Source organism: Centroberyx gerrardi, chromosome 23, assembly GCF_048128805.1.
Source record: "Centroberyx gerrardi isolate f3 chromosome 23, fCenGer3.hap1.cur.20231027, whole genome shotgun sequence".
Taxonomy (NCBI): domain Eukaryota; kingdom Metazoa; phylum Chordata; class Actinopteri; order Beryciformes; family Berycidae; genus Centroberyx; species Centroberyx gerrardi.
In genome coordinates this window covers 23,653,134-23,671,723 of record NC_136019.1, presented here as the reverse complement: position 1 = coordinate 23,671,723, position 18,590 = coordinate 23,653,134, and positions in this window count along the sequence as shown.

Genomic DNA, 18,590 nt, shown 5'->3' with positions numbered 1-18,590 from the left:
GTCAGATTGCGGTGTGCGTTTAAATCTCCCCCTTTCCTCCATCATAACACTACAGGCAGGCTCGGGGGAGTCATTTTCGGACTCTGAACTCAACAGGAGCTTACACTTGCGCCCCGCCTTAACATTCTTTGTCTTACATTTGGCCTTTTCTGCCTTCCTTTTAACCTGCTCGCAGAATTCCTCCTCATCGGAGGGTAGGTCATGCACCAGAAAGTTGTCACTGTAATCGTATTCATCAAGACTCTCGGCTTCATCGTAGTCCTTTGTAGCCTCCAAATCATCGCCTGGTATCTCATACTCGTCCTTGTCGTCGTCGTGCTCATCCTCGTCCTCGTCCTCGTCACAGTACACTTCATCCACCTTGAACAGCCAATCGTCCTCGTCTTCACTATACCTGCAGCGCGGGCCGTGTACTTGCGAATCACGGCCCTTGTTGGCGCTCTTGGATCCGGACGGCTTAGAAGCTGAAGTCTTCTTGTTGGATTTAGAAGCCGAAGAAGTCGAACAAAATCGCTTTGCCGGTTTGGGGTCAAAACGTGCTTCTTTCTTAGCACATTTGCCAACTCGTTTGGTAGCAGGGTGCTTGGTATGCAGAGCCCTCTTCTTGTTTTGAAACTTGGACGATTTAACCATAGACCGATCCGAATAATCCCCTAGACTCACCTGATCCGGAGTACCCCGGAAAGACGATAATATCTTGCGGCTCCATTCGTCGCTGGATGTAGATGCTAAACAATCCGCCAGCGCTTTACTGAGCCTGTCCTGCAAGCCGTAACGCTTGAGTATATCAACAGTGGATCGGTTGTTAACGATCCAATCGAGGAGAATGTCTTTGTGTCTTGTATCCAGCAGACTAGTGTCTAATCCAAGGAGAGTACAAACAGCTTCTCTCCTGAGAGACTCGTTGTTCAGCCAGGGTTCGCTCATCAACAGAGTCGACATGTTCTTGATCCACGGCAAGATCGGAACTGATTCCGGTGTAACGATAGAATACAGACTGTCATCTTTCTCACCGACGCCAGCGATAGGCTCGTCTTCGCTGTGCTCCTCGTCCTCAGCTTGACTGGTGGAAGACACATTGGCGTCTTCGGCTTCAGTAGAGCGTGAGGACGCCTCTCCGCTCTGCGGATCGTCACACTCGCCTCGCACCTTCAGCCCCTTCTTCAGTTTATTGTAATGCGTGCGGAGTTTTATAAAGAGCACCTTGGCGTTAGCATGCAGCTGTGTCATCTCCTTGTCCTTCTCATCTTTGTCCTTTATCTTGGGCATATCATTTTTCGCCAGGGCGTGCCAGATCTTGGGTGCTTTGGCTGCGTTCTCCAAGGTCAGATGTTTGAACGAGTCATCCCACCTTGAAGTCATTTCGACGTTTTCCTCACCATATTTCTTTCGGCCGTAACTGGAGGCGATTTCGGCCAACGCAGCCCAGTCCAGTCTCATATTCGCCTGCACTATACTAATACGCTTGTTCCTTACGGCCGTGTGAATCTTGTTGTCAGAGGAGTACCTCTCCCAAAAGCTCATACATTCCTGCACTTTCTCAATCGGACAATAGAGCAACTCGGCCACCGCGAACGCCTTGGGGATCTTGTTGTCCATTAATTTAATGGCCAATTCCACCACCTCCACCATTATAGGGTCCATAATCATGCTCTCGACATGCTTGGGTAAATAATTCGACCAGCTGGTCGGATGCACCCGCTTGAGGAACGCAATCAAGGCGAGATTGTGTATCCCCTGATCCATGTCGGGTCCACTGATAAAAGTATCCCTCTCCAATTCCTTCATCGTGGCTTGCCAACAGCTTACTAGCTCCCCGTTGCCCTTGACGCAACAGTGCTTGACGGCCCTCATAAACCTAACTGTGGTAGACACGTACAGCTCAGGAGCCCGAGCCTGATCCTCTCTCAAGGCGACGACCGGGACCAGGTTCACCCGCTTGCCATCCAGCCACTTACCGTTCCTTCTAAAGTATACAGTACGCGCGCAGCCGTCGTCGTAGTGGAACTGCTTCAGATCACATCTTACTTGGTTTTCGTTGAAACAGTCCACGCTGGATTCACGCTTTTTCTTCAATATTTCAGCTGAAGCCGGCCCTACCACGCAGCACATGGGATGTATATCTTCCATGTGAGAGATCAGGGCGTTATCATCGGCGCACATCATCTGGTTAGGCAGGGTTTTATCCTCGTTACGCAGCAACTGAGCGGGCAGGATTTGTTGGAAGGAAGGAGTGACAGCTGTAGAGTGTGTGGGCACCTCCAGGGTCATGTCCCAAAAATCAAACTTGTCACCTGTTACCTCTTTCAGCACTTTGAGACTCTCCAGTCCCGGCACAAATAGTACCTCTTGTATGAAGTACGCCTTTCCCTTGCGTTTCCCGCTTGTCGGGACAAAGACAGTGTAGGTTCCGATCATGGATCTAGTGCTGTCGCAGTAGACCAGGTTGTGCTTTTCAGAATATTGTGTGACCACGGGAATCACCTTCTTACCACTGGGGCTTATCAGCTCTTTAGTCGGTATATAGAAGTTTGTGTAGTTACCGTATGCCAGCAGCACGTGTTTGAGACCGGCCTTGTCTACGCTTGACATAGATTCCAATTCGTTTCCACCTTGAATGTCCACCAGGTCCATCAATGCAAGCAAGAGCGAGCGTGAAGGCTTCTGCTGTATACTCTCCGCTTGGTCGATTACCATATTCCTGATATTCTTGTATACGGTTTTAGGCTTGAAGCTTTTATCTCTGTCAGATAGGTCCCGTTGCTTGTATACCATCAGGGAGGCCACTTCTTGAAACAGTCCTTCTGTGCTTTCACAGCTGAATAACTCACCTTGGTATTCAGAATTCGAGTACCACGGAGGGTATTCTGTCACGATGAACTTCGGGGGATCGTCCTCCATGGTGTGTATATCGCAGAATGAAAGCCACTTGTTCCAATAAAAACGATGTCAAGTCCTTTCTTGTGTTGATATCAGCAGGGCTATACAGGAAACTGAGTACACTGTATTTCACAGTGTAAGAGTGGAGCTAGTCATGTACCTCTCAAAGCTTCACAGGCTGTAATGCTCAAGTGGCTGCTGTAAGGGGCTTTTACATGCCAGGCTTTAGTATATGTACTGTGGTTGGATACAATGACCGTTTATCTGACGGGGGTTTGCCTTTCCAACACCCGGCCACTTTTCAGACCAATCATTTATCTGACTCGGGTTTGCCTTTCCAACACCCAGCCACTCTTCACACCAATCATTTATCTGACTCGGGTTTGCCTTTCCAACAACCAGCCACTCTTCAGACCAATCATTTATCTGACACAGGTTTGCCTTTCCAACACCCAGCCACTCTTCACACCAATCATTTATATGACTCGGGTTTGCCTTTCCAACACCCAGCCACTCTTCACACCAATCATTTATCTGACACAGGTTTGCCTTTCCAACACCCGGCCACTCTTCACACCAATCATTTATCTGACACGGGTTTGCCTTTCCAACACCCGGCCACTCTTCAGACCAATCATTTATCTGACACAGGTTTGCTTATACAACCCCCACTTTTCAGACTAATCATTTATCTGACACAGGTTTGCCACTCTTCAGACCAATCATTTATCTGACACAGGTTTGCTTATACAACCCCCACTTTTCAGACTAATCATTTATCTGACACAGGTTTGCCTTTCCAACACCCGGCCACTCTTCAGACCAATCGTTTATCTGACACAGGTTTGCTTATACAACCCCCACTTTTCAGACCAATCATTTATCTGACACAGGTTTGCCTTTCCAACACCCGGCCACTCTTCAGACCAATCGTTTATCTGACACAGGTTTGCTTATACAACCCCCACTTTTCAGACCAATAATTCATCTGACTCAGGTTTGCTTATACAACGGGCCCTCACCGAAGGCTCAAGGATTGGTCTGTCTAACTGGGGATAGAATGTCCAACCACATGTCAATGAAGAGTAAGCCTGCACGATTTGCAGTGGTGAAATAAAAAAGTTATGTGAAAAGCAGTGTGTTTCTAACCCGTGTGCCCCCGCTATGCTCTCAAACCTTGTTTTCGTGATCACTGTTTAATATCATACAGACACAACCAAACACACACAAGATCGTATGTCACACAGGACATTTATTCAAGCATCCAAACGCAAAGGAATAAAATGTTATATACATCACACGTTTGGACATAATACACATTTACAAGGGTGCAGTTATCTATAACATTTTAGACCGTCTCTTTTGTGTATAGTTTGTGCGTATGACTCTCCCTCCTACTCGTACTCCTCCTCCTCCTCCTACTCCACAGAAAAACATGTACCCGATCCCAGCTGAGAGCCCGGTGCACCAAGCCATGAGTATAGCAACAGAGGTCCATAGCGCCGCATCACTGGCGAACCCTGAAAGCCATCCTCCGAACGTGACCCTGCTGGCAGTCATCTCATTGTACCGCTTGTCAAACTCTTCTAGGCTTTTTGTGATGTTCTCCAGATCCTCTCGCACATCGATGAGCTGCACGCTGGTGTTTATGGCTTGCAGTATGTCCATTTCGGGCACTCCCGGAATGCTGTCTTTCAATAGATCTGAGAAAGACACGGGGCCGTCCGATATATGCGGTCTCGAGAAAGGTTTCAGCGGAGGAGACTCGATCTCTACCGCGGCTGAACCCTCCATCCAAGTGACCTTTCTATCCTGGTAGCAAATACCTCGATGACAAGGGGCGCATACCGTCTTGCACTCGTTGGGATCCTTGACGCACCTGAGGTACCTATCGTGAGGCTCGGGCTTGTGACAGTACTCGCCGTAACAGTCGGATGGTTCGTAATACCTGCCGTCTATAAACCACACGTTGTAGTCAGGCCAGCAAGGGACTCCGTCTGTGCTAATCTTAGGCATGGGTATGATCCCTCTGACTAGGGTCTTCTCTACAGTCCCGGGGACCGAGTGCACTATGAAAAGCTTTCTGTCTTTGTACAGGGCCGCGCCGACGGTGGGGAACTCCGACAGACCGGGGTGATTCTGCATGACCGCCATGCCGCTGGGGCAGCTTCCCGAACGTTTTGACGCTATCTGCCTCAGACAATTTTCCACTCCCCTGGCCATGAACTTGGTGTGCATGGCGGCCTGCATCATCTGATGGGTGACGCTCTGCATCTGAGCGTACCACATTTGATAACTGGCCATGACCGAGAACTTGACGTTGGTGTCGCGCAAAGCTGCCTCCGTGTTCCTCATCATGGCGTCCCTCAGCATGGCGAAATTGTTGTTGACCATCTCGTTGTTCTTTTGTATTTTCCGTTCCTGCTCGCTTATCCTGCCGTTGACCATGGCTATGTTGTTGTCGAGCTTGTTGCTCACTTCGACTAGCCTCCTGCCCACTGAGACAAACTCGTTTTTCATGTTGTCCATTTGCTCCTGCAAGCTGTCCACTCTATTGGATACATGCCATGCGAGACCCAAAGCGGCCCCTCCTGTCACTATCCCGAGAAACCTTTTGCGCCTGGTGGGGCGGTCTCTCTCAAGTGGTTTGTCCAGCCAGGGGAAGGGCGCATTGTCGGGCAGCTCGTACATCATAGCCTTCTTCTCCTGTACAGCCAACTCCTTGAGGCCTTCCCTCATCAGCTCTCCGGCTCTACGAGCGTCGTTGATGATCTCGTGCGCGGAGTTGCAGAGCCTCCCGTAGTCCTTCCTGCAACTGTTGTCACCTCCGCATATGGCAATCAGACAGGGTCGTAGAGCGCTCACGTCGTAATTGACGCAGCTGACGTTGAGGTTGATGTAGTCTACGCCCGGAGTGAACTTGGTTACGAAATACAGCACTTGAACCGGTTTCACTATCACCCCGTGCTCTGATTCAACCACCGGTTTGTCAACCGTGTAGCCGTCGTCTATCGAGACCACGTTCACATTGTGCATGGTCTCCCCGGTGTTGTAGGCGGTGCACACCTTGTTCACGGGAGGCACGTACTCCACCACTTGTTCCGAATCCAGGACGCCTACCATGTAATGGTTGCGGTCCATCGTGGGGATGAGGGTGTTGATATTGACTGCGATCTGCGGTGGCTTAGTGGAGACGGTGGCCTTTTTGCTGGGTTCACCCGGGCTGCACGACTCGAGCTTGTACAAATCGGCTATGTAGATTTTGTCGTAGCTGGTGCTGTACATTTCCTTGTGAGGCTCCTTGAATATACCCAGCGCCCCATGAACGGCTACAAGTCCGGGACACACCACCGTGTTACTCAAGCCTATGTTGTACTGGGGGTCTAGACAGTTCTTGGAGCCAGAGGCGGGGTCCTTGTATCGGTTTTCGGGGATGTTGATGACGACGTTGTCCAGCTTGATCACCCCGTGGTCGCCGAAATCAGAAGCAGAGCGCCAGCTTCTGCCGCGCGACCGAGTCGCCACAGTGGATATACCGGCCGCTATCTGCTGCCTCTTCCAGTCCCTCAGCCTGTGCACAGCTGACGTGATACCCAGTATGGCGGGGGTGTCGGATCGAACGCCTCGTTTGAAATCCGAATCGACCGGGGTTATGACAAACTGGTTGATGCCGAACGCAACCGCCACCAGTTCGGGAAACTGCTTGAGCGTCTCAAAGGAGGTTGAGGTTACGGTGATGTTGACCATGACGTCCCTAGCCCAAACGGTGGCACTGGTCCCGAAGAAGCACTTGGTGTTGAGGTCCTCTTCGCACTTTAACACAGTGTTGGTTTCCATGTCGGCCAGGGAGAGCTCGCCAGTGATCTCGGCCTGCTGCGAGTCTCTACGTTCGAGCGGGCTGATCTTCAGCCCCCCTGTGAGAGACAGCGTGAAGATTATCTTGTTAGCCTTGACTCCCTGCCTGAGCAGAGCCAATAGGTACGGCATGACGCCCTCCGAGGACTCGTCTCCGTTCGCGGACGCCCACATGTTCTGACAGTATCCGGGTTTGCTCATTTCAACCGATCCCTGGGGCGTCATGAAAGCCGCAAACGCGTCCAGCTGCGAGAAGTCGATGTCGCCCAAGAGTTTGTGGGATCTGGGCAGCCTGAGGAAGAGTTTCAACACCCCTTCTCTGAGCAGAGCCGAGGCGAGACTGGCGGCGGCTCGCGTGAAATTCGCGTCTCGCCAGTTTACGTGAGAGCACTGCGTCGTGCCCCAGTCGTCCGCGTCCAACATGATTGCTGTCGAGAACGTGGACACCTTCACTTTGGACAGCGTTTTGGCTACGATGTCGACGGCTCGGGTGAAACCCCGGCTCGTGGAGGCGAATGGAATGAGGCACTCGTCGAACGGGACCTTCATGATTACGTGGCCGGCTTCGGACACCGTGTAGAAAGTGTCTACGGCGAGCGCGACCGAAAGATAGTCCGATCTGTACACGGCTCGGTCCAAAGAGAGGATGGTGGCGTCGCAGGAGGACGGTATGAGAAAGTCTCTGATCTCTGTAGGTATATACGCTGGGTCCCGGTCCTTTATGCTCGCGGCACTAGAGACCTCGCATATGGCAATGGGCGCTGATGCGGCACTATCGGCGTTGGTTATACCCAGTTGAGGGGCTACGGAGTTGCCTATGCAGAACCTGTTACCTTCGGACACGAAACAGTTGTCCCCTAGTTGTGCGTAACAGGTGCTTATGGACTCTGCGTCCCCGAGGCCCACGTAGGAGAGCACGCAGGCGTAAGGGGAGTTTCGGATAGTGAGGACATCCTCGGTCTCGGGCCACTTTCTGGTCGCAGCGGGTGCGTGTAGCGTCCTCCTCAAGAGCTTGAAGGCTGCGCACTGAGGGTCGGGTCCGCAGTCGACCATCGGGTCCTCGCCGAAGTAATAGTCTCTGTTCGAAGGGCCGGCGTGGAGCAAAATCGATATCTTGTTCAACGGGGTGTTCTCGACAACGCGATCCGAACACTTGAACCCTCCGGGCACCGTGAGACAGGACGATCTGTCCAGCCTCCTCACGTAGGCGCCAAGTACGGAGCTTTCAGTCTCATACTTGGTGAGACCCGGCGAGTATCGGAAGGGCCTCCAGTAAGCGTAGATTTTCCCCGGGCAGTAGTGGGTGCAAATGTCGGCCGTGCGGTTGTAGTCGTTGACGCTCAAAGCGAAGCCGCTGCGGCTGTTGCCCTGACACCAGCCGTTCTCGGCGCTGCATTTGCCAACGGCGATCCAAACGTAGGGAGCGTAGCCGTAAGGGTTATTGTAGGGTAGGGGAGCCACAAGAGCGAGAGGGCCAGTGTGAGCCTCATGGGTGTGGAGTAGGAGGTGGATTATGGTAGGGTTTTTTTTTTTAATCCTGATCGGCAAATCCTCCGATTTGCCGATCAGGTCCACGGACATGTTCTGTATCACCCCGATTACATCTTCATCCCTCACGGAGTGAGCCAGGTGAATGTTGACTTGGTCCTCTGTGAATCTGTGGTTGCAGGAGTCTAGGTAATCCTTCACCTCGTGGGGCTTAAGCACTTTGATGGAGTCCAAAGTGTTCCTGTCCAATTCGCACAAAGGACAGCTGGTGCTCTCATTTTCGTACTGCACGTCGACTATGGAGGGGTGGTCGTGAGCGTTCAGGTTCATGTACAGCATCGGGTACTCTTTTTGTATGAATTGATCATTCTCGCTGATCTTGTCCACATCGCGATCCTGGTGCTCGCCGGGCTCGGGGAACATGCGGAATATAGCGTCCGCGGCCATGGCTGAGGAATAACCTTGATTCGGTGTGGCTCGCGAGCCCGGGACTCGATCGCCTCTCGACTCTGACGCGCTGGGAGACCTGTCGCGGGGTGTGTTAGGGTTACTAATAGAAACGGCTGCTCGCCTCTCTCCCTGCGAAACCCGAGTGTGACGACCGTTAGCAGCGGCTCGGCTCTTACTGGGAGGCTGTTCGTTGATTTCGTCCGGGTCCGTTCTCACCCTTACCCTCTTATTCCCGGGCCCTCTCTCGGGGAGACTCGCTCGGGCAACCTCACGCGAGGATGAAGAGCAGCTCGGCTGCTGAGAGGAAGACAAAGAACGAGAAGAAGACGAAGTCGAAGAAGAACCGCTTTCACTCATCGTCAGCTGACGTAAAAAGCGGAGACGTTTCGAAGGCGGTGGCGGGATTTATCGAGAGCGATACATTCACGGTGTGCGGAGGTGTTATCACGTCGCGCTGCGGCTTACAGTGGGGTAACCACTGCGTATTCCGTACGAGTTCCAAGCACTTAATTGTCATAGTAAACAGTGAACATTGTAAATGGTGCAAAAACGCTTTGTTTACACCGGCTCACGAGAGCGACTTTGCCGAACTCGACACGACAACGTACTTACGGGGGATGTTCCAGCTCCAGTTATCGGACCTCGTGAAGCTATCCGAACTGATATCTGAGCTCACACGCACCCAAGGAACAGACGGCTGCGGTCGCACCTTCCCGTTCACCAGCACTCCACCTTATTGCACAGTGGAGAACGTGACACACATCTCTAATCTCGCGCTCCAGAAATTGATAGAGTTTGACAAGGAGTTTGTCTGGGGAGACCATCTGATATTCAATGCCAACGCGGAAGGGTCCGACTCCGGTTCGCGTTAAAGGGTAGGTAATATAGCCCGAGGTCCTCGTCTCTGCAGCGGATAGAGGATAGGGTCGCGATGTCCTCGAGCGGCGTAACCCCCTTGGTGAGCCAGGGGTCTAGGGTGGGGCCCGTGTTCTGCACGAAAGACCAGTGTGCATTTGTGAAAATGTCAAACAGCGACAAGAAGAGAGCCGTCTTAAACATTACCAGCATGACTCTAGTCAAATACGCCGACAGAGGAGAGTACCCCGAAGAGGCTCTGCGTTCGGACCAGTCTTTATTTGTACCGATCTTCTGCAAAGAGTGCTACGGTACCAACGACGACGATTACACAGAAGCGCTGTCCGGCATTGTTTCAAGTGGGAGTGACAAGTTCCTAGTGGGGATGTGTAGCGTGTTCGGAGTGGCGCAGGGTGAGGTGTACCCAGAGTCGAGGAAAGATTTTATCACGGGGGAGGACATGTCGTACTCCGGAGCGTGTCAGTTCCAACCCGGCAAGGCTGTGTTCATGCACAAAGACAAGAAAGACATTGGTCGAGTCAAGTGCTACTGGCACGTCCACAGCAAGTCCGTCGACAAAACTTTCCTGTACAGCTGCGTCGCGTGCAACGACACCGAGTACACCAAGGGCGTCGTGAACCCAGAGATGAGCATGGGCTTCAGCCTAGGCACAGTTGGTGATAACAGGAGCGGCCCCGTGACAGAGGAGTGTAGTTTGGTCTCCGTGCCCATGAGACCGGGCTGCTTTTGCACGCTGGTGACAGCTAATGATCTGGCCCAGACCATGACTAGGCTGGGGTTTTCCAGCCTGAAGGACTCGGTCCTCGAAGCAGGCGTCAATCCTAACGAGAGCTCCGGGGTCACGGATGCGCAGGTCGAGAGTCACTCCGATGTATCGGACGAGAGCTCCGAGGGGCAGAGTATCATAGAGACAGTGAAATCCTTGAAGAAGGCCGTGCTAGACCAAGCCGCCGAGGTGCAAGTGCTCAAGGATGTATTACAGGCCATGAAGGTTCAGAATAGCGTACTAACTCAGATACTGAAATGCCCGGACGATCCAGACACACTGTTCACGGTGCAAGGAGCTAAGGACTTCACCAGACGTACCGGGGTGAAAACTAAACTCTGCGCTGGTACTAAACCTACTGACGAAGATACTAACGCCAGCGTAACAGACCCTACACGAGATACTAAACCCGAACAGATAGAAGATACAATGGCCACTACTCAGACCCAAATCGATACTCTGATCAAACTTTTGCAGCAGCCTCAGCAACAGCCTCAGCAGCAGCCTCAGCAGCAGCTACAAGCTCCGCAGAGTTTCATGCAGACACCCCCCACACTTCAACATTTTATGCAACCTCAAACCCAGCATCTGTGGAATCCTCAGCAGCAGAATGGACAAGGGTTCTTTGGAACCCAGGCGTGTCTCTACAACCCAAGAGGTGTATCAAATCATAGCGACGGATCGTTTCAGTACGAGACTCTGACCGAGGAGCAAAGGAGGAAGATAGCAATGGAGTATAACAAGAAGGAGTCTGAGAGACAGGCAGCGTCCCTGAAAGATCAGGAGAGGATGCTGGACTCGATCAAGTCCAGCGTAAGAGACGTCATACTAGAACAGCAGCGCAGCTCGACGTCACAAGAGTCCTTGTCTAACCAGTGTAACACAGATACGTTGCAGAGGTTGGCGAAAGACACCCCGTACAAGCGTGTGCGCAAACAAGCCAAGGATGATCAGGATCCGGGGGATATCTCTAAATTGATGAACGAACTACGTGAACTTTCGAAGCAAATCTCAAAGGGCGGCAACAAAGGCTCCAGCAACGAGAGCGGCGAATCGGACAATATGGACACAGAAGACGCAGCGGAACCCAAGCCCGCCGCCGCCACCTACAACAACCGACACTCTCAACAGTCCAATACGGCCGTGACAAACAAACAGCAAGCCGGATACTCGGTACCATCGGGCAGAGCCAGCTCTTCAAAGGTTTCGATGTCCGTGGCGGATTTCATCTCATCAGTTGTCACAAAAAAGTAAAAAAAAATAAGAACCCTTGCTTTGGTGTTTATGATATACCCTCACAAGAGCGCACCAGGGAAGGTCCTGGGAGTCTACTTCTTCTACACCCTGTGTAATTGTTTTTTATACGCATGTCAATGTATCATGTGCACAAAATAAACTCTTACAAACACACATTGGTCTAAATGTCTTTATCTTAATTCGTGATAGTTGTTGTAAGGGGAATATTACAATGTGGGTTATAATGAGGATGATGGTGATCAACTGTTTTACGCCCCCAGCAAGCAAGCCACTAACGACATGCGGTATTTCCAAGTTTGTACCATATACTATAATCTGACACGCGATTACCGAGACTCCACCGCCTCTTACTATGGCCTCGCCTAGGTCGATCTGCTTCATGCTCAACGAGCAACCCGTGACAGCGGCACAAGACCAAGTGTCTCAGACTCGACACTTGGTGAAGGACAACTGCAGCGATAACGACTTAGTGCTAGCGGGGTTGAGCGGTTATAACGGACAGTGTAACAACCTCGCCCTGGCTCATCTCGACTTCAAGCAAATACCCTCTCAGCTGATTGCCTCAACTGTCAAACACAGTCCTCGAGTGGGGGATGTGTGTGTCAGACTCATGTCTCTCATCAGTCAATCTGAGGAATACGCCACAATTGTGGACCTGTACAACACGTACGTCGCCAAGGGGAGCTCTCTGGCAGCCAAGAGGTGTATAAACAGTTACGTCGGGGCCGAGGAGCTGTACATCCCCGCGATCCCTATCCACACGTTTGTCTCCGAGTGGAACAAATCGCTTCAACAGTTTCACGATATGATCAAGTGCGACGGCTGGGGTGTACATCAGACTCCTAGTCAGCGTCGTATGGCCGTGCTTTCCAACGTGACAGAGATTGCTCTCAAGAACGTACCCATTATCAGTGACCATCTGTGGTTCGTGCTACACTGCATTGTGTCCAAGCCGTCCCTGGTCAAGCAAGCCGTGCAGCTAGTGGGCTCCATCGCGTCGATGTCGGGTACGGCCTACCACACGGGCGAAGTCGAAAACACCACGGTTCCGGGTAAGGACGCAATGCGCGCTGTGAAATTGTACCTGATAGCGAAATCCGTATCCGCCTTGGGACACGATGTCACCGGTCTCGGAGACGAAGCCAGAGCGACGCTAGGTCTCATTTGGGTTACTGACGAAGAGGAACTGTACGACCACCTGCGAAACAGCCAAAACTGCTACTACGTGCACATTGGGACGGAGGCCGGGAACACCTTCCGGTGCAACGGTTTCTGCGAGTGGCGCTATTATAACCACAGCGTGTTCAACAGGATGACTAGAATCGGCCAGGAGACGGTGTCGAAGTTTAAGAGCACGATGCTGGCCGGTAACACCGGAGACTCGGCTAGATTGGTTCACTGAGCCTGGCGGCCGAGCTTTCGTTTTTTGTACACATTAAAATAAAAGACACCGCATTCACACAGTATGTCGCTTTGGCTATCTCTATCGACGGAGACATGTTACCCAGAAAATGTTTACCCGATCAGGACTTGATCCTGTGCGCCTCTCTGAACAGGATTATGATGACTACAAACGTTCACCCTCTATACCTACCTCCCGCCGTGTGCTGGCTCAATCGGACCTGTGTGCAAGTGCAGCGTGTCAAGGGTCTTGTTTTCAACGTACTCAAGGTTATCTCGAGCGTGCTAGTTTTCGCCACTCTCTTTGTGCACAATATCAGATTGTGGAACATCTTCGCCTGGGGTCTGCTGGGAGCCCTGTGGTCTCTTATGGTGTGCATCACCTTGATCGGCGGTTCCATTCTAACCATCCTGAGCTCGGACAGAAGAAGCAGTCGCAGTGACACCAGCGTGGCCGTCGACCCGATGTCGGGCGTATCCGTCTCGCAGAAACTCATCATGTTCATGTTCTCCTTAGCCACCTACATTTACACTTGGCTATACTATGAATTTTGCGGCGGGACGGAGCTCGTCGGCTCACGGATCGGATGCTCGGGCAAACGGGGTCCATCTCTGTTCCCGGTTATAAAATGGACAACGTTCGTGTTCATCTGGATTAACACGATCGGCTTCGTCAGACAAGTTCGACCCACTTGAACTCATGTCATCGTATCAGGGAACTCGGTTATACTTTCTCTTCATTTCCATCGTCTATCTGTCGTACAACCTGGCGCGGGGGGATCTGACGCCCAGGAACTCCGTCTGGCTAGTCGGGTACAAGGTGATCTTCTTGGTCGCGGCTGTCAAATCCGTCACATCGTACGTATGCCTGGAACTGAACACCCTACTCGAGAGGACCAGGCAGCTGCAGCACTCGGCCCTATCGACCACCAGCAAAGGCGAGGTCCTCGCTCTGTACAGGGAGGAGAGACTGTCCATCTCTGACAGCGCAGAGGCTCGCTACAGCAAGCGAGCTTTCGGACATCGCGACGAGATACTATTCAACCCCCACGACCGATATAACCCTGCGTCGGTCTTCTGGTGCACTCTCATGGCATTTTTGGTCCTCTACAACACGGCGCATCTCGCTCTAGCTCCCTTCTCGTACACATCGCCCCTGTTCTTCGGCACGCCTGCTTATGTGCTCTACTGGGTCGCTATGAGAACGACCCAGATGATGTTAAGCTGAATACGTTTTTTTTTATTTATTAAGGAAAGCGGGGGCACTCATCTCCCATATGAGCCAAAGGACATGGTCTGTCCGGATCTAGAGAGAGAGCCCGAAGTTAGCTCGAGAGGACAGAGTGAATCAGGCTCACTGGACAAACGTCTGGACCAGTGTATTACTGTAATCCTATGTATACTGGTCCTATTGAACATCGGTCTGTGGTTCACCAGATTGTGTTTCCATACCAGCTCCTTACTCGAGTGACAAACGACACGAGTCGAGACCTCGGTGAGGAATGGATCGTCGTGAGGACGAGAGCTGGTGGATGAACGTTTTGAAGGAAAAGCCCGAGGAACGCCACCGTCAACACCTGTGTATACATCGACACACCGATAGCTGGTGGCTTGACATGGGAGATGCGAATCCTGCCAAGATTACTAGCGAGCCCTTGTCTGATCGATGGTGGATGACCATCCTACTTCCTAGGAAAGAAGAGGACAGTGCTGCGTCCGCCGCCCCTGCCGATACATCCGCTAACACCCCTGATGAGAACAGCTCAAATGTGACAGTCCCGAATGTCAGTAGCTCCAACACACCTGAAAGTTCCTCTGTTACATTAGACAGACTCGACTCGTCTGTTGACAAAGATGCCACGGCTCGGATGCTGCAGACTAAATATGACAAACAGAAACCCCTTGGTTACCGCCGTTACAATATCCAGAATAATGATAACCGAAAAGACATAAAAAGGTCTAAGAAGATCCAGTGTGAGAAGCTTGAGCGCGAATCGAAATAGAAAAATTTGGACCGATCTCAGTTTTGCTCCTCTTGTTACCCTTTGTTTGTACTCTTATATTGTGCCAAAAATAAAGATGTGTGTAAGACACGTAGATGTTGTATAGTTTCTTTATTTGCTCATTGTTTATTATGTTACACACAACTGTACATACGATTGCAACCAAACCTACAAAGATGGCAATACAATGATACAGTGGAAATGTTTACTACACGTAGCCAAACAGAGTCACTAATGTCCACATCTCATCCACAGGCCTCTCATGAAAACCATCTGCTCATATTGACGTGGGCCGCGAATCTATCACCGGTCTTGATTGTGCTGATGTTATAACCATTGCAGGATCGTACGACTTGTCCTCCGGCGAAGCCTTGCACACTTTCCACGATGTTCATTGCATGCCTGACGACAGTCCTCAGAAATCTTTTGACACCGGCGTCGTCCAGGAGGGCGCTGATGGTCGCCGCGTCGAAGTCGTTGTTGACGGCCGCGGCGGCGCTCAGTCTCAGCGCATTAGTGATTTCATGATGATCTCCCCCGTTGGCCACCAGCGTCATCATCGACAGTATACTCTGGGGTGTGTAAGGCGAAATCAGTTGACATACGTCGAAGTCGGGATCGTACTTAATAGCCTGTATCACCTCCTCCACGGGGTCTCCGCCGGCCTCACAATTCACTCTTCTGGTGGCCAGTAGTCCTCCCCATATGCCATTGTTCACGGACCTTTCGTAATCTAGTTCAGCTCCCGCGTTCAGTTGAGCGGCCACGTCGTCTCGGTCGGGGAGCTGCACTGTGAAACGGTCGCCCTGTTTCAGGGACTCGTGTCCTGTGTTAATCAGCTCCACTTCGTACAGGTGTGGGGCGTTCAGGAAGGGTCTATTCGCAATGGCGCTGTATGCGGTGCAGACTGCCACTTCCTTTAGGGTTTTTATGACATCAGCGCTCAGCCCGTGTAGCGTCGGCAAGTACGAATCCGCACCTTTGACAAAGTGGAACAGGCCGCCAGGTAGATAGTTCTTAGCAGACTCGTTTCTGTAACACCCGTAAGGGACTTCGGTGGTGCCAGGTCGTCGCTCGCTCAGATTGTGTACGTACGTACGGATTGGTCTGTATACTCTGGTGGATGACATAGCTGACGTGTGACTATACGCGGGGTTCGGATTGAAGTGCGCTAGTACAGCGAATTGTCAGTCAGCTGCTGAATAGGAACCTGGCTACTTGAGATGGATCTCGGCAGGTTGGGGCGAACGGTATGTTGGGCTGCTTGAGGACAAGTGAGGCTGCGGTGAGTAATTCCAGGAGGATAGGGTTTTCTTCGCTGTTGAGCCTGAGCAACTTGATCGTAAGCATGTTAAGATTCGCGTCCGACAGTACGCCGAACGTCCGCGAAAACCAAGGGCACCAACGTAGAAGGATGTACGAGTTGAGATCATCTTGTACACCGGCCCGGGGAGGCGTGAGACTCTCGTCCGGCTCGCTCGTGTAACTTTGCTTGCCGACCAAAAGCTGCACTCGGTTAGGCTTCTCGTCGTACTCTTTAGTCAGTTCCGCCATAGACTTGGATGATGTGAGGCAGAGCAACTCGTCCAGTGTAAGCTCGTGCCACATCGTGCTGTTTTTCCAGCTCATATCTTGTTCTTCCTTTTTGTTGCTTTGCTCTTTCAGCTCTAGCGTTGACGGTAACGGATCAAATGAGTCCCGCCGACTGCCGGTTGTGTGTATATAGAGGTGCGTATTGTATATGAGCGATATCGCGTAGACGTGTCAAGACGAATAGTTCATCTCCACCCTCTTGCGATAAGCCACCAGTCTGTCGTCGTAAAAGTTGACCGCACCGGTCTTCTTGGCAAAGTTGCAGTTTGTCATTTGTAGATTCTCTCTTGTCAGCACCCTAGTGAGCACAACGTACACTGAGGGCTTTATCGGTGACATGGAGAAATTCTTGGGCGGGTGGTATAGCACTTTCTCGTGCACGGTGCAGCCTTGGCAATCGTACGTGTTCATCGCCAACAGACAGGCCAGCGGGTGCGTGGTCACGGTCCAGTTCATGTAGTTCCACTTGGAAGGAGCGACCTTGTACAAGGTTCCGCTCTGAGCCCCCTTCACGTAGAACTCGTTCAACTGACTCTCTCGTTTGAATTTAATGTCTTCCACTACACCTTCCGTATCCGCCACGGAAGGTAGTTTCTGCCTTTTCCCCCCTTGCACGCCCAACGAGGCAGATAAGGATGATGATAATAATGATGATGATGATGTCTTTTGGTCCGCCACCTGTATGCCGTTGAAGTCCATGTGCCAGATCATTCTCACCCTGCAACCTACCCAGAGCTTGTCCACCTTCAGATAATCCCTTTCCGTGGAGCGGATCCCTTTACGGTATCCGGGTACCGAAAAGAGCTTGGGTAGCGTCTGAGCGGCCTGCCGAAGCACTTCGTACCAAGCGCTCGGTCCTTTGGAGAGTGCCCGGTTCCGGGCAACACTCAGAAACTTCTCTTCCATGCGGACATTTTTACTCGCCTTGTTCATGTATGCTGCAGTGTATGTCATCTGCTGTTTGTCCTGGTGGAAGATCCGCAGCTTCTCCGGTTCGTACTCGGGGTCCATAACATCGAGCTCGCTGACAGACACCTGGCTCCTGAAAATGCGCCGAGACTCTTCCGTGACTGTGTTGAACTGAAGGTACGTCACGGCCTCCGCGTAACCCAGGTCCCTGAACTGCCGCCTGTTTACAAAGAGTGGAGTCGAACAAGAGAGGAGCCCTTGGAAGTGCTCGTTTTCCCAAATGCGCAGATTAGATCCCACGGGCTGCAGTTGCGAGACGCTGCCCGAGAACACTATCAGAGGACCCTTACCGGGACCGTAGAAGAGAGCCAAGCAGCGTAACATCATCTCGAGCAGCTTAACGTTCATCAGGCCATACTCATCCACGATCAGCACGTTCACCCCCAGGAACGGCGGGGCGTCCTCCATGGGGGCCAGTTCCGCTGGGTTCTTAGACACCCTCAACTGCTCGAACATTTTACTGCACACCGCACACGATTCCGGTCTCAGCTTTCTACACGAGTGTCGTCTGATGGCCTCGTTCTGCCCCCGGGGTATGTCGGATTGGCGTAGTGTGTTGAAATGATAAATCATGTTCCGGTATACTTTGCAGTACAGCTGCATAAAGTCCTCGAGCGAAAGCTCGTCTTCCAACATTTCCTTTTTGAATCCCATCATCTTGTGGAAAGTGTAGACGCGGTCCAGCGAGCACGATTCCATCAGAGTACCCGCTGCCTTGTTGGTCATGGCGCTCACAGCGACGCTCACGTTCATGCTCCTTAGCTTCTTCTCCAATAGTGATATGGCGTACGACTTGCCGCAGCCCGCGTCTCCGCTCAGCAGAGCCAGTTTCATACGCTCGCCTCGGGACATGTGCATCTTTACCATTTTCCTGACCCATTGCTCCTGGCAGTATCTAGACATGGCCAACATCGCTTGCATTCTCAGGTCCTCTGTGGCGATACCTTGCCTGTTGCGCTCAGACTCATGTACCAGTAGCTCATCTCTGCGCCGCGCCATGGATCTTTCTGTACTCTATTTGTCTAACTATATCTCCCTATTGTTCTCCTCCT